Below are 16,888 nucleotides of genomic sequence, written 5' to 3'. Positions count from 1 at the left end.
TCCTTCCCATGGTAAGATGCTTTCTTGCTTTCTGATGCTGCCCAATCCTTTGGGACCCATCCAGACAGGGAGGGTCTCAGACATGAGTTATTTTAGATTGTCTGGGAAGATCTAATTAAGGGTCAAAGTAGTAGATGCTGTGGGAGGGCATTTGTCACTGAGTGAAAGAGATGACTCTTGCCATATGCTCTCCAAGGAGAAAACAAAGGCTGTGTACACATATGAACATGATTTTGCAAATACGTTAATTTTTTTCCTACAGATTTAAATAACAGGGTAAAGGCAGTAAAATGGATGAAAAAAGAGATTTTTTCAGTTACTAATTAAAGAAGAATCATTCCAAGTACTGACCAACTAGATTTGAGAGAGTAAATAAACCCCCAGTATGTCAAAAGCTTCAAGATTTGTAACAAAGAGTACTGTGAAATTAAAGTGCATGTAAGTCAGTATTGCCTACCCTTTTGTTGGGTGAATTATTTTTATTAAAGCACACAATTGAGTTATGTTTAAACAGGAAATCGAAAGGTAAAACAGTCATGATTCCACCACACAGAAATGTCTGCTGCTACCAACATTTTCATACTTGACACTTTGTATTCAAGATAGACATTTTACAACATCAGAATCATGTAGTATGTGGCTTTTGTTTTATATCTGTTTCTCTGTTTGTTTTCAGAATAGAATAAAAGTTTATCTTTTAAATGCCACATGTACAGGAGATGCTGAGAAAGTCCTTGTCATCTCTGATGGAGCAGCAGAACTGTTTGGTGAATGCAAGCACAATTAAAGATAAGATAATATAAAATAATTTGAAAAATCCTTTCTCTGTACACTTTCAAAATAGAGTAAGAAAGATAAAAACAACAGTTTCTTTTTCTGCCAGCTGGAAAATGTGTTTCTATTCATTTCATGCCTGGTTTGGCTTACTTAAAATTCACATCTCATAACTCTTTAAAACAATGGCACCAAATAATTACATAATACAATATTGTGACAATGGATGTACTCTTATTCTTGGTTTTGTGAGCAGTTATAAACAACATTGTACAAAAATGTTGATCTGTGTCATCGATGGCTTTCTCATGAATCTTTGACTTTCTTACAAAAGAATCTTTGATATATCCTTGATAAAATACTACTGAGGATCTTGTCCTAACACAGAGCCTTTTTCCATGTAGGTGACTCTCTGGAAGTACTTTTCTCCCATATGACTCATGTTGGATTCCTACACTACATTCATATTATTACACCAAAGAGCATTTTACCTGAGCACTTGTGTAAAAGGTCATTTCTACCACTTCGAAAATCATTCCTTATCTCCTCACCTTGCATTATTTTTCATCTCAGTATTCACTAGCACCTAATAAGGCCATCCCTTACTCTTTTTGTATACTAATGCCAAAATAGGAGCTAGTGCCATGAGCATGCTACTCTATGTGTGTGTGTGTGTATGTATGTATGTATATGTATATTTATAGTGTATGTGTGCATGTAAATTTTCTGATCCAACCAGTCACTCTCCACCATCTTTATATTTAGGATGATTATTGATATATGAAGACTTGCTACTACTATTTTGCCTTTAGTTTTCTGGTTCTATCTTATTCAGTTTTCTTGTGGATTTTCTTTGATTTAGATATGAGTGTTCCTTTCAACATTTTTGTAGGGAAGATCTAATTTTGCAAACTCCTTTAGCTTCTATTTGACTGGAAATAAGCTATACTTTCTTGACTTTTAAATGAACAGTCCTAATTTGTCTCTGTATATAGACCACCTGCTGTTTTTTCTTAGTCCAACATCATTAGCCTTAAAAGAGATTGTCTTTACTAATTTTAGTTTTAGGATTGTGGTTAGATGTGTTTGCCTCTGTAGGTATTTTTAAGAGAAAGTTGCATGAGATCAACTCTCAGTGCAGAGTATTAATCAGATATCTTGAATGACTAGAAATTTGATAGTAATATTTTCCTTGTCTTTTATTTCATATCTTCTTCAATCCCAAAGTGACTCTTTTTCAAAGGGAAAATGCCAAGATGTAAAATAGAATGTGGGAAATGTCAAAAACACATGAAAAGTGACTAATATTTTCTTGTTACAATGTATCACTTCAAAATTATGTCTTTATAACTTCATATAGAAATATTATATCCTGTAATTTTGGATATTTTTAATTGAAATAATTTTAAATTATTTTCTCATTTATAATATATTCTAACTATCTCTAAATATACAAGATAGGGTTTTGGTGGTAAAATTATCTGAGCTGTATGAATCTTTTTCAAATTAGATGATTTTAGTGAAAATAAGCTACTCTGTTTGATTAAATCTCCATGACTTCTAGAGTAGCAAAACCTGTGGAAATGAACCTGGAAAGTGAGTAGGGTAAAGCTGACAGGCTTATTTTCAATAGCATCTTGGTAATGATACAAGATTCTGTGCTTCTGCAAACGGGACTATTTTCATAATATATCTGTATTTTAGAAGTGCCTGGTTGTTTTAGTCAACTGGCCATAAAAAACACATTGTATACTATGAAATCACCAAAACCCTTTCAAATGCTGACGTATGCATTATATTTTTGATAGGGTTTTGGGGAGTTCTCTGTGCTTTTTTGAAAGTCCTTTGTTTTGTGCATGTAGAAATTCTATTGAAATAGAGGCTAGAGGTAGGTAACCTTGTAGGAGCTTAGTTGTGAGCTAGTTGTGAGTTTTCAATGAGAGAAACAAGAAAACAAAGCTTCTTCATAATAGATGAAAATGGAACATAGGATAACCATTTGCATTGAATCACAGAAACTTCTAAAACCAGGCATCTCTTAAGCAGTAATTAGAATTCTTTAATTTTCTACATATCTTTTGGTTAAAAAGCCCAAAATATTTCAAATAATGCCTGTTTTCAATATATAAAATAGCTTCAACTCAACCTCTATGAGACACTCTAAAAGTCACTGTTACTGTTTTTATTTAATTTGTAGTTTTTAAATTTATTTACTGACAATCAAAACCTCCTTTTAAACTAGAAAATCCTAATGTCTGTTCCAACATGCACCCATAACTGATGTTAATACAATACTATTACTACTTTATTATTACAGCTTTTGTAATTCATCCTATCCACCATATAGTATCTTATTTTGTTTCTCTCACCTGTGTCCATTCTTGGGTTTTGTTTTATTTAAGTCAGACAATGCCCAATTTGAAGACAATTTAATTGGCCAAGTAGAGGCTAATGAAATGGAAATGCTAAATTCAGCATCCATATGGAATATTGCCATTTCTATATAGTATTGCAGCAGGTGATGCATTGTAGAACCACTAAATAAATAGGGTGAGAAAATGTGGGTGTGGCAGTTTGTCTTTGAGTGATGGCTATTGGGGAAAAAGGGGCAACTGTCTAATATAATCATATGAGGCATGTGCTCCTTAATTGGATTGGAGTACCCAAAAGTGTTTATTTGTTTTGAAATAAAATTTCCTGTAATTTCTGTCTCATTCACTTATTGATAAGGATGGTGACTATTAAAATATTTGGAAGGAATATGCAAACTTAATGTATGAAATTTAAACAAAGCCGTTAGTTTTTAAAGATAGCATGTCTCTTTAGTGTTTTATAAATTTTCTAGTATTTTGAACTCTCATTTTTTTTTTGACATGTTAAAGTAGGGTCACATTTGAGAACAACTTATGGAGAAGAAAATGAAATTCTGATTAAAATTTTTTCATAGTGAAATCACACTATGACATATAATGATGGTATATAAATTGAAAGATTTTAAACAGCTATTCCTGCTCCTTAAAGTGTTATGATTTTTATTTCCTTTAAGCAGAGAGATCTTTGATCACAGTACTTTCATTTGCAGTTAGGCATAACAAATGCTAGCTATCTCTATGTGATGTATTAGTTATTTCTGTCATCTCTATCTCCCCAGCTTGAAATTTCATATAAAACAAATGTTTCAATCCTGTTTGATCCAGCATGGAAAAAAAAAGTTTTGAATTTCTTAATAGAACAATATCTTGAAATTAACCATTCTGTAAAAAGAAACTTGCCAATTACCTTTCGTCTAGTTCATATCTTTGACATATTTGCCATTCAAAATATTTCTAGATTGTAGTGTCTGCTTGGTTTTGGTTATCTAAGCTGTAATAAGTAGTCTTGGGACCCCTGAAGGCACACCCCACACACTTATGCTGTGTGACCTGAGGTCACAAGTAATGGCTGCAAGCTAATTGATTGAGAAAGGCTTGTCTGGCAGGGCCTCTCTCTGTCCTCCCTTTACATTCCTAAGTTCTGTGAAAGAGGCACTAGCAGCTCAGCCTAGCAAGGAAGGAAAAAAGGAGGAAGTTTCTCTGCGTTTTGATTACACTCTGAATTCCCTTGTAGTGAGCTTACTTCTCTCCACCCACTTCTTCTTACAAGAACTTAACTTGAAGGTGAACAACTAAAAGCCTGGCCCCAGAGAGGTGTCCGAAAAGTGATTTGAGTATTTAATGAACTGAAAGAACAAATTACTTACTTCAGGCGGCGGGAAGCATATGGCAATTATATTAGAACTTCAGCAAAGTGCACAGCCGCATAATACAGAAGCTGGAACTCAGATTGACAGGCAAATAAGCCAGCTCGTAGAAGGGGCCTCTGGGTGGCAGCTCTGGGCTATTGGGTGTTGGACAACTATAGGCAAAACTGAAATGGAACAGGGGCAGAAAATAGCACACTTTTACGCTACGCAACCGTTGCTTTCGCCTGGTGAGTGCAGATTTAAGATATTATTTTAAGTGTACTTTCTATGTTGTAAAGCAAGTAAAGAAATCTGTTGTGCTTTCAGAGAAGTTTTAGCCAGAGCATTTTCTTATGAATTCTTAGGTGATTTGCTTTTGTTTCTGCTTGATTTCACATTAAACTTGGCAGTGCTAACAGAGAAATACAATATTTGTCTTGTCTTGCGAGTCCTGAGTCCTTTTTCTTAAGATGGTCCTTTTGTTTAAATCATGCTTCTCTTCAACCTGAATAAATATTGTTTTAGGCAAATCATGTGTGGAATAGATAATGAGGAACAAACAGTGTGACAGAATATATGTAAACATTTCATTTGCTTCAACTTTGTGTCACTTCTCCACGGCTTTATGTTTTGTCTCCTTATTTCAGGAATATGTTGCACTTATATTTATCCAAAGCTTTTATGTGAAAAGAGCTTTGTGTGAGAATTCCTGTGAGTTAAAGGGTCAGGGCCTGTGTCTTATCTGACTGCCAGCAAGACTCACTGGGGTGTCCTCTTATTTTTATCCTAAAGTAAGAGAAAAAGAGCATTTTAACATATTAAAAAAGTGTTTTGTTTCTAACAGTTGTCTTCTAATAGTTTAGGTGTGTTATTCCTGGCAAAAGATTGTTTAAACTTCTTTTGAGACACAGCATGCAAACTTCTTTTGTTTCTTTTTGTCTAGTTTGCTCACATTTGACTGTAGAAATTTTGCACAGTTTTTGTTTTTTTAATTTTAATTATCTTGAAACAATAGAGTGGTTTTATTTCAGTGCAAAAGCCTTGGAAGTTAGTAGGCTTACTCTTCTGGAAAAGAAATGCCTAAGAATATAAATTGTGCTTAATTCCTAGACTAGACATATTTACAATCCTATTTTAAATGTGCTGCCTTTAGGAAAAAATTTGAATCTACAGGGGTCTTCCTAGAAATGTTATGGAGGACATTTTTTGCACAAACTGCATATTCCATATTGTATTTTGATAAGTGCCAAAGTGTTAGGACTGTCAATTGACTTTGTTTAAAAAGCAGTTTTATTAACTAGGTGATGGAGTTAGATGTTATCAAATGAATGAGGTGAAAAATGTGTCCTCCACACTGCTGATTTGAGAAAATAAAGAGATCTGTGGTGATACTGTGTTTCTCATGCAAGCATTTAAAACAGCAGCTCTGTAATACAAATTTTGAATAATTTTAAAAATAAAATTTACTAAAGTAAGCTCCTTAGGTTTTGTGATATATAGCTCCTGTTTTTTGAAATCAATTAATAAAATGAAAAAATATTTTAGAGTAATTGTGAAAGCTATAAAACTTTACAATAAAAGGAGGAAGCTTTTAAGGAGGAATGAATCTATTTTTGCTTCTCAAGCAATTTTGAAGTGTTCCTTAGCTCTCCTTTTCCAAAGATTTATGGAAAACTAACAACTTTTGCAGAATTAAATAATTTTGACTTTGATATAAAAACAATGTATAAGAGGGATAATTATTTTCCAGCTATTCTTATCATTTGATACAAATTCCTTTCAACAATTGCAAAATGTGACTGACAAGTCCCTTTCTAAGAGAACAATTTAATTATGTTAGTCACCTGTTACATGCATTCTTTTTTTGCCTATACACAAGCCCTAGCTATTTACTAGTGCTGCAGAAAAGTAAAAACCTTTTTTGTTTAAGGAAAAAAATGTCAGTTTCATTTGCTTAAACTCTTTGAGTTTTTTTTAAAAAAATATATGCTCATCAGAAACCACCCAAAGTGTATTTAATAAGGTCTCTTGTTATGATCTTGATATGAAAAGTTAAGAAGATACAAATTATTTGGGTTTTCTTTTAATATGTATCTGTAAGTAAAATGAAGGTGTGACTGAGAATTTATGAAAGCCTCTACCAAGAGACCAGTCTCTTTAAAACATCTAAACTTGGGGTCCAGATTGTTTAAAAAAAAAGTTTACCCCTTACCTCGTTTTTCCAAACCATTCCAGAGATCAAAAGTTAAAGGGAACTTCATTATTTTCTTGATGTTCTAAAGTCTAACCACAACTCAGGAAGTTACTATGTGATAGGGAGGGGCTGCAAAAGGGCTTCCCTCTAATGGAAGAACATAAATTGTGGCAAACAAAAGGCTTAGTTTTCTGGATATTTAATCGTAAACTACTAGTTCATACTTACTTTTTGCTTGGTGGTTGAGCAGAAATTTATTTTAGCCATTATCTTATTTTTCTTACATAATGCTAATTTTCCACAGAAGTTTAAATTGTGTATTAGATAAATAGTAAACAAGGAAATTATGTTCATAAATTAATGTATCTCATATATATATATACACGTTTATAATTGAACATATTAGCTATCATTGTCCTTATCCTGAATTGCTATATTATACCAGATTGGAGTGAGGTGTGTGGTTGTGTGTGTGTTTGTGTATGTGTATTATGTGTGGTGTTTGCATTTGCACTTACAAGCTCACAAAGAGGGTGACAGAGTGACCTGACATATGCTAAGGTTATGGCACTCTTTGACTTCTTTAATTCTCATGGTCACTAGACTTAAGGATTTTTCTGTACATTTTTAACAGTAGACATCTGGTGAGTGAAATTATGCCTTCGCTGTTGAGGATGAAAGTCACATGAACTATATTTTTGTTTCAATTATATTCATCAATTTGTTTTTAGAAATGACTTATTCTATCAAAATGTTGGGCAAAATCTATAGGATTTGATTCTATAGTTGCTGACAAATCATAGGTTTCCTGGAGAGTGGCAGTATGGTTTTTATTATTCTTTTTACAGGGAAGAGTATAGTGGTTGTCCATCTTTCTAGACACTTTGATCTTAGGACTCACATCTTTTTTAAATTACGGAAAACTCCAGACTTTTCAAATATTGCCTTTTTTTTTTAACCATTAGCTCTAATCTCTTTTTCCTAATAGTTTTATGTTGAAGCCCCAATAGGTCATCCATATTTTTTTCAGTTCTCTTTCACATTCTTTTATGTATCTTCTGTGCTGCATTTTTGGGAATTACTCAGGCGTACTTTCCGATTTGCTAATTCTTGTTTTGACTGTGTCCATTTCAGAATTTTTTAACAATATATTTTTTTATGAAAATTCTAATTGTTTCTCTTGTCATAACCACTTTTATTGTTTCATCCTTTTCTTTATAAATTGTATTCACATTATTTCTTTGTTTCATCAAGGATACTAACATACTTATTTTGAAATGCTGAAATTATTCATTATTTTCATGTCATCTGGAATGACTTCACAGACTTAAAAATTTTACTGGTGATAATTTTATTTTACTTCCAGTGTGTTGGAATTTTGGTTTTTAGATTCAACCTGAGTGGGAAGGATTAAAAAAAAAAAATCTCTCTCTCTTTGCTAGCAGACTCCGGGTCTGTAGTAATCTTCCCTGTGCCCAGTTCATAATCTCATATGGGAATAGCAGAGACTAGTAACCAATTCAAATAACCATTTGACTCTTTCTGCCTCTGGCCTTCCTATCTAAGCGGCTCTATGCAAACCTTAGTTCCGGGATGGTAGTCAGTTATTTAGCTTCCTGTCATCTTACCCTCTGGTTTCAATCTGTAAACTGATTTTCACTCCTTGGGTGGCAAGTGTGATACCTCAGGACCTTGCAGCTATAGGGAATTGTTTTCCTTCCATCCCAGAAACCAGCTATGCACTGTAGGTCAGTTTTTGTTTCTATTCTTCTGTCTCTGGTCTCCAGCAGTTTATTTTGCTTTGATGTCATCTTTATTATCTTCTTAATATTTTTACCTATTAGTGTTATAGTTGGACACAAAGGCCAGGGGCTCAAACCATGTTCTTCCAATGTCATTTTGACAAGTTTCTCTAAACCATGGGCTTTGGAATCAGAAAACATGGCTTCAAATCTCAATTCACTTGTGAACTGTGTTACCTTAAAGTTTTTAATCTCTTAAATATCTCCATCTTACCATGGAAAATATTGATAGCAACATCCATTTTGTAAGATTGTTCCCAGCACTGAATGCCATACTGTTTAGATAGTAATTATCCCTGTCCTTGACCGTATAAAGTGTGCAAGTTATAGAAGGAAGAAAATCAACTAAATCCAAACTAAATCAAATGCTATCAATTAGGTAGTAGATGGTTATAGAACTATAAAATAGACTTTATCCCTTGTTTTCTGAGTAAATACATTGTTGCTCTTGAGAAATGAATGTCAGTTGTATTGTTTTCATGTCTAGTGAGTACTAGGTGTGCTGTTAGACTATTTACATACAATAGCAAGTACAAATAATTATACATCAGAGAAATTCAGTATAATAGGTAACACTATTCAGTGACCACATTGATATAGTTATTCTAAATCTATGCTGCTTAAGCAGAGTAAGAGTGCAAGAAAGTAGGGGCATGACATGTTTTTGGCTTTAAATATATGTTGCAATTTAACACAATGATGAGTTTCCATAATAGTGAAAAAATGAAAAAGTGGTAGAGAATCTTTTCTAAAGATTTCAGATGCTCGTGTTAGTCACCAATGTGTAATATTAGTATCATTTAAATATTAATATCTTTTGCAAACATCTGTTTGACTACAGCATTCAAATTTACAGCATCTGCAGAGAGTATGTGTGACTGGGTAGGAAATAACTTTCTAAAAATCAAAAGGTTTTAAAAGAACATGAAGAAAGATGAGGATGAAGATGAAGAAGCTGCAGCAGCTTGCTTGGAATTAGTCTTGTATGAAAATAGAGAAAATAGAAACAAGTTTCTAAGATGGTATTGCCAACATATCCCCGGCATTTATGAAATAAACATTTTATTTTCCTTTCTTACCACCGGTTTCCATCCACCATGTTAGCCTCCCACTTTCATTTCTATTTGTGGGAACATCTTTTGCTCATTCCTTAAATATTCATGTGCTTTAATACTCCTGCCTGGGTGGCTTTTTCTTCTCCCTGGTTCATCTCATCCTGCACCATGACTTTAGATACCAGTATTGGATATTCTCTAGCCTGTTTTTCTCTCCTACACTTTAAACGAGTCTTCCTATTTAGTCACATGTATTCCATACTCAACATGCCCAAATCTGAACCATTATCTCCCTGTCAGAAACCTTTCTAGTCTCAGTCTGTCATCTGCTTAGTTGCCCAAAACATCTTCAGGACATGAAAACTTGTCTTCTTTCTACTTCCCTTTCACCATCCTTTTAAACTTTAGGGAATAATAATTTTATTTCTAAGTATTTCTATTCCCACTCATTTTTAAAATCACATAGATACACTTCTTACCATCTGCCTGGTGGATGAAAACCACTCCAGAGTTATATCAGTCAAGGTAAATATTGATAGCATCTTTGTCCACATTAATTTCGATCTTTATTGTTGCCAGTTTTTTAACCTTTGGATATCTAGCTAGTAAAATAGTGTGTTAATGTTTTTAATTTGCATTTTTAAATTCCTAATGAACCCAGAAAGATTTCTAATAATATTTGAAGTTAGGTAAGCAGTAGACACCTGAGCTATACAAATAATAGAACATACTAAAGGAGGCATATATGTCTCTAAACTCCTTTGTGGCTTAGGTTGAACTTTGCTTCTATAGCCATTAACTCGAGAATGCAGTTCACCTCACGGAAGCCCAAGTGTATTGTTGGCTAGCAAGCACCTGCAGGCAGAGAGAAATAGTAAAACACCTCAATGGGTAAAGGCAATGTGAGAGCCAAGGGTAAATGAATTGAACACCAAGAACATCTTCATTGTACACTAAGGGCCAATTTAGTTGTTTTCCAGTGTTTGCTACTCCCAGGAATGTTCCACAGTATCACTGTATATGTCCTTTTGTGCGCTTGGAAAGAATATTCCATAGAATATATCTATCAACTGTGGAACCTCTGTGTTGTAAGATTTATGTAATCCTGGGCTTCCGTGGTGGCACAAGGGGTTTAGACACAACCTATGAAGCTATCCACAGCCACTGTAGCACAAGTTTGATCCCCGGCCAGGGAGCTACCAACATGGCGCAGCAGACCTCTCCTTTCTCACCCACTGCTCTCCTCAGCAGTGTATTTCAGTCAAATCTGCCTGTTCTATTCCCCACTCTGTCTTTGGTAAATCCTCTCACCCCTCCCACCTCTGACCTGTACCCCAGTTCTTGTGTGCATAAATAAATAATTCTTAAAAAAAAGATTTATATAATCCTAATTTTACTAGTCTCCAAACGACTCTCCTAAATAGTGATGTTATTCTCTACAGTTTCTGTACAAATTTCTGCTCCCATCATCTATTATTAGCGTACCCTTTGTCCACATTAATTTCAACCTTTGTTATTGCCCAGTTTTTTTACCTTTGGATATCTAGCAAGTAAAATATTATGTTAATGTTTTTAATTTGCATTTTTAAATTCCTAATGAGCCCAGAAAGATTTCTAATAATATTTGAAGTTAGGTAAGCAGTAGACACCTGAGCTATACAAACAATAGAACTTATTATTTTTTTTTTAATGTGAATACATATTTATTTATCAACCATTCAAGAGTGCTCTCCAGTTAATTGCTTTCTTATATCTTTGCCAATTTCTTTTTAGGTTGTTTATCTTTTTCTTACTGACTTTCTGACATTATTGTTGTTTCCCATCTTCCACCTTCTTTCTCCCTCACCCCCTACCACCAGCACCAGAGGTCCCTTCACCCTTCATAGACTCTGTGAAACAAATAAAATCATAGATTTTTATTTTTAATTAATTAGTTAAAAATATTTATGTATACAAGAACTGGGGTACTGGTCAGAGGTGCGGGAGGGTGAGAGGATTCATCAGAGACAGAGCGGGGAGCAGAACAAGCAGACGGACCAAAGGCATTGCTGGGGGGAGCAGCAAGAGAGACAGGAGAGGTCTGCCACACCATGTGGGAATCTCCCTGGCTGGCTGGAAATCAAACCAGTACTGCAGAGGCTGTGGACAGCTTCACAGCGGGTGCTCAACCTGCTGCACCACAAGGGAGGTCCAAATCATAGATTTTTAATACCCCCTCATTATATACAATGTTTTATACCCTGGTTTTGTCATATGATATACTGTGAAGTTATATCAAGATATGCAAGGGTCTATGCTGCAGACCTTGATTAAAAAAATTAAAAAATCACGAACATGATACCCAGCCTACCCAACTAAGAATCTAGTCTCACATAAAGTATGGAAAGATCATTTACCTACATGGAAATTCAGAGGGTGGATATTTGTTTTTTCCAGCTGAAAAATTAATATTCTTTATAACAATTGTTAGTCATGCATCATAAAATACACTTCTCCCTACCCCACATTTTTCTTTACCCAAATCCTAAATACCATTTTCCAGAGCCAAGAAAAATGTAACAAATTTGTAATCCAAGAAAATGTTAAGGGTCTACAATATATCAGGCACGGCAACAGCTACTATAACACAGATAGTCCCTGATATCATGTAAGATAATGGCTCCGAGTTAAAGACCAATAAGGAAAATGTGGACAGTATATAGCAATAAAAGGAACATATAGCATATTTATTGATATGTGAGGAGTGGAGCTATATCAGTGATGTTGGGGAAACTTCCAGGGAGAGGAAAGAACATGAACAATATTATTAAATTCAGAGTATGTGACTTTATGGAACTGCAAAAAGTTCCAATGGGATAGAGTTAGTGCTGTGAGTTAGGGGTGCTGAATTGTCCCCAGGAAAAGGGGAGTTTTCAGTTTCCTGGCTCTACCCCATAGAGGGTAGAGCCGAATAGGGGAAAAAAAGAAGCTGGAGAGGATACTGGCAGGGATGGAAGGCAGGGAAGGATGGAGAGTTGGAGACCTGGAGTTGGCACATGGAGCAGAGAGACATGTGAAGAAGCTGCACTTGCTTTTTACCCCTGGACTGGTTGAAGCAGATGTAGGTGAGACCAGAGGGAGGTTAACAATGGCAGCTTTTATCTTGATTCTAATTTTGCTCTTTTCCTTCCAGACTTGTCTGGCTATTTCCGACCCATTTTATGGGTCCCCACCAGAAGGTGCTTTTTTTTTTTTTTAAGATTTTATTTTATTTATACAAGAGCCAGGGTATAGGCCAGATGTGCAGGAGGCAGACAACCAAAATACACTGCTGAGGGGAGCAGCGGGCGAAACAGGAAATGTCTGCTCGCCATGTGGTTTGCTCTGAGGTCGGCAGGGATCGAACCGGCACTGCAGAGGCTGCAGACAGCTTCACAGCACTGTGCTCAACCGCCTGCGCCACCAGGGAGGCCCCAGAAGGTGCTTTAGACTTGTGGCAGGCTTCCCGGCTTAGCTTTGTGCCATCCTGGTTTGACTGGTCATTTACCAATGAGGGGATGGTTAACTTTGGGTGCTTGATTTGGAAATTATATTCTTTGTCTTTGTTGCACACTAATTGTATTAATGTTCCTTTCTGTTAAAGGTCTTATAAGTTTTGTCTTGATGTGGTGGATGGCAGAACCTATTTAGAGTGGGCAGGTTTGAGGGTGCTGGGGTGCCCCTCTCCCTGTCCTGTAATAGAATGGCAGAAGGAGATGGAGACATGAATACTGACTGACTCCTGGGAGATATAGTGAGGACTCTATTAAAGGACACTATGGGCAATTTAAAGGGTTTCATAAGGTTTTTAGATAGTCAGATATTGTCTTTATCTAGATAGAAAAATTTCCTGGGACATGCCTGGTCATTTAAACCACAACAATGGTGTTATTTGTCAAGAAGTTTCATCATCTTGGCCACCATAGTTCCTTTGAGGGTTCAGAAATAAGTTTCAAATTGTCTGAAACTGTTAGTGTTTTATTTATATGTAGATTATATATGAGGGTTCAAATATAGATTACACATTGTCTGTACACTGTTGATGTTTTATTTATATGTAGATTTATATATGTATTTTGTAGCAATATAAAGCATATATAAAAAAGTATATATTTCATTAAGTTTTCAAAATTGTCTTTGGTTAAAATGTGTAACAATCAGTAGATTACATTAAAAATAGTAGTTGATTATTCAGTCAATAAAAAAAGGAAAGAAATCCTTACATTTGTGACAACATGGATGAACTTTGAAGGTATTACGCTCACTGAAATAAATCAGGTAGAAAAAGACAAACACTGTGTGATCTCACTTGTGTGTGACTCTAACACAACCAACTCATAGAAATAGAGAATACATTGGTGGTTGCCAGAGGTGAGGGTATGAAAAATGGGTGAAGGTGTTCAAAAGGCACAAATTTGCAGTTGTAAGATAAACAAGTTCTGGGAAGTAACATACAGCAACTATAGTTAACAAAACCAAATTTGAAATTTGATAAGAGAATAGATGTTAAAAGTTGTTCTCACAAGAAAAATCATTATAGCCATGTGAGTTGATCTTAACTATTCTGGTTACACATATTACAAAATATATGTACATCTAGTCATTATGTTGTACAACTTCTTGAATTTATACAATATTCTATGCCAATTATATCTTAAGAAAACTTGAGGACAAATGAGCAATAGTTGAATGGAAAGAAGCCTTGAGAAAATCAATACTTAAGGAGCAGATAGGGGGTGAGATGTTGTTCAAAAGGAGAAAAAGTAAGTTCAGAGAAATCGCAGAGAGAATCATGGAAATCAAATGTGTTAAGCGCTTAGTAAGTGTAAAAAAGTTTCCAAAATTAAGTTCCTTGAATAAAACAACAGTTTATTTCTCTTATAAGTCTGCCTCTCTATGCTTATGGGGTCATTTTAATACTCCAGTTCATTCAGAAACTCAGGTTTCTTCTGCTTCATTGCCTTGGCTGGATTGCAGGCAAAACTGAGCTCACACAGAAGAAAACCAAAGTTCAGGGACAACAATTTATTCTAGAGTTAAAGACAGCTTTGATTATCATGTACAATATTTCTGCTTTATTTTACTACTTTAAAATTTAGTTCCTAAGCCACAATAGATCTAGAGAAACTAAGAAGTGTAGTTTCTACCAGGAAGGCCACCTGATTAGAAAAAATGAGAGACTTAACTTTGGAGGAACAACCAACAGTTACCACCCCAACTTTTTGTGCTAAAAAATACCTAGTGCTTTGATATGTTTATATGTCCATTTAGCATACTTATGGCATGCATGCTGTATTTGGTCATTAGTTCATGGAATAAGGATACAGACATTTCAAAATTATCTCCTATCAAGTATTGTATATTCCAGAAAAGAGAGAGAGAGGTGCTAAACAAACTAACCAATAAATGTATGATATAATGTAGAAATTAATATATAATACTTGTACTATGAAGTATGAGGTAAAAAGGTAGCTGTGCTATTTTTAAATAGACTAGTCAGAAAATATCTATTATGTTAAAAATTGAAAAGTGTTTTTTGCAAGACAAAATATTGAAATCTCCCTCTTTGGAGAGGAACTGGCAGTTGGTTGAAATTGAACAAGGACAGTTGCTAATTACAAGATTCAAGAGTAAAATAATCCTTTTAATGAATTAGGAGAGAAAATTGACTATGATTATAGCCTAAAGAGAAAATGCATGCAAAACTAGGGTGATTGAAGGTACTAGTGCTGGAAGAGAGAGAATATAGATGGAGAGAAATGATTCATGTATGCTGACCTCTTTTTTCACTAAATTAGGAAACCTGAATGTGAGCACTGTGTGAACTGTCAGGTTCTTTTAATTTAGTGCTGTCATATTGGTTTACAATACTATATGATTCAGAAATACAGGATTATACCTCTACATGTTTCAGAAATACAGGATCACACCTCTTCAAATCTGTTACCACTCCATACCCACCACCAAGACACCCATAGTCCTCTACCAGCATCCACTGTGCTGTCTCCTTTTCCTCTCCCTGACTGCTAGCCTTAATTCTACAGTCAGATTTCTAGAGTTTGTTTGGGTTGGTTGTTGTCTGACCCGTTATTTCTGTGTATTCTACCTATGAATGAAACTATCCAGCTCTTGTAAGAATTAGGACATAAGAAATCCTTGTGGGAATCCTCCAGCAAATCTGAGAAGCACAGGTCTAGGAAGGATTTAGGATTAAATTTATAATCTGTGCTTTTTTTTTTTCGGGTGGAGTAGTGGGTGTATCTATGATAAGTAAGAGAAGGTGGTATTGAGAAGGGTTTAATATCTATCTATCAAACATAGTATCTATTCCATGTAGCAAAAAAAAAAAAAAAGACCTTCATCAGAAAACTGACACATATCCAGTTGTAGATTATGCCTGAATTTGTAAAGTGGTTGAGAAATGAGTTTCAAATTACATGTTTAGGAAAGATTTTTGTTTTATCAATTTAATATTTCATATACCAAATTTTTAATGATGTTGGTTGATGTTCTTGTTTTTATTGTGTGGGGTTGTGTAAGGTTGTAAATTTACTGTCCTGATTATAAAGCTCAGATAACAATTCATAAATATATAAAGAAATAAAACCTTAAGTGAATCCCTTTTATAATCTGTCATTTGTTTTTTCTTTAACAACTAATAGTGTGTAGTGGACTTATTATTTTTTCATTTCAGATAGTAATTAGGATATAGAAATTAATAGGGAAAACTTAGCAGTTTCTAAGTTATTTATAGATATAGTATTTTAGCATTATGTTCTTTTTTATGTTCCATTTATTCATACATGTTGCATTGTAGAGAAAAAAGTTCCTCTTGGGTTGATGTATTTTTCTTTTTCTTTTTTTAAAAAGATTTTAAAAAGATTTATTTATTTATTTATACAAGCACTAGGTACAGTCAGAAGCACGGGAGGGTGAGAGAATTCATCAGAGCCAGAGCAGGGAACAGAACAGGCAGACTGATGAAGTACACTGCTGAGGGGAGCAGCAGGCACGGCAGGAGAGGTCTGCGCGCCATGAGGGACCCTCACCAGCAGCCGGGAATCGAACTGGCGCTGCAGAGGATGCGGGCAGCTTCGCAGCCCAGTGCTCAACCACTGCGCCACCGGGAAGGCCGTGATGTATTTTTCTTGACAAACTGATTCTTTTTTTTTCATTTTTGGACTCTTTAGTCTGGATATTTGCATAGTCCCACATCTGTCCCCAGAGGGTTTTTTGTTTTTAATCAACTATTTTTTAATCAAGAAAGACATTGGACAGTGGTATCAGGATTTTTTTTACATTTTAACAGTATTGCCTTGACATC

General features: G+C 34.9%; 1 long non-coding RNA gene across 9 annotated transcripts in view; it reads left to right on the top strand.

Moving 5' to 3' along the window:
* The window catches only part of LOC119257267 (uncharacterized), a 422,247-nt gene that overhangs the window by 75,615 nt on the left and 329,744 nt on the right, over nt 1–16,888 (top strand). Inside the window, exon 1 of one of the 9 annotated variants that reach the window (XR_005127988.2) lies at nt 3,869–4,743. The exons of the other annotated variants lie outside the window; for them this stretch is intronic. This is a non-coding gene — a long non-coding RNA (uncharacterized LOC119257267). Of the gene's footprint in view, nt 1–3,868; nt 4,744–16,888 lie in introns of those variants that run through there. 9 annotated transcript variants of the gene reach the window in all.

This window comes from Talpa occidentalis, unplaced genomic scaffold, assembly GCF_014898055.3.
Source record: "Talpa occidentalis isolate TD23 unplaced genomic scaffold, MPIMG_talOcc4v2.1 talOcc4.4, whole genome shotgun sequence".
Classification (NCBI taxonomy): domain Eukaryota; kingdom Metazoa; phylum Chordata; class Mammalia; order Eulipotyphla; family Talpidae; genus Talpa; species Talpa occidentalis.
The sequence above is the reverse complement of the archived record's forward strand: the minus strand, read 5'-3'. Positions and strand labels throughout refer to the sequence as shown.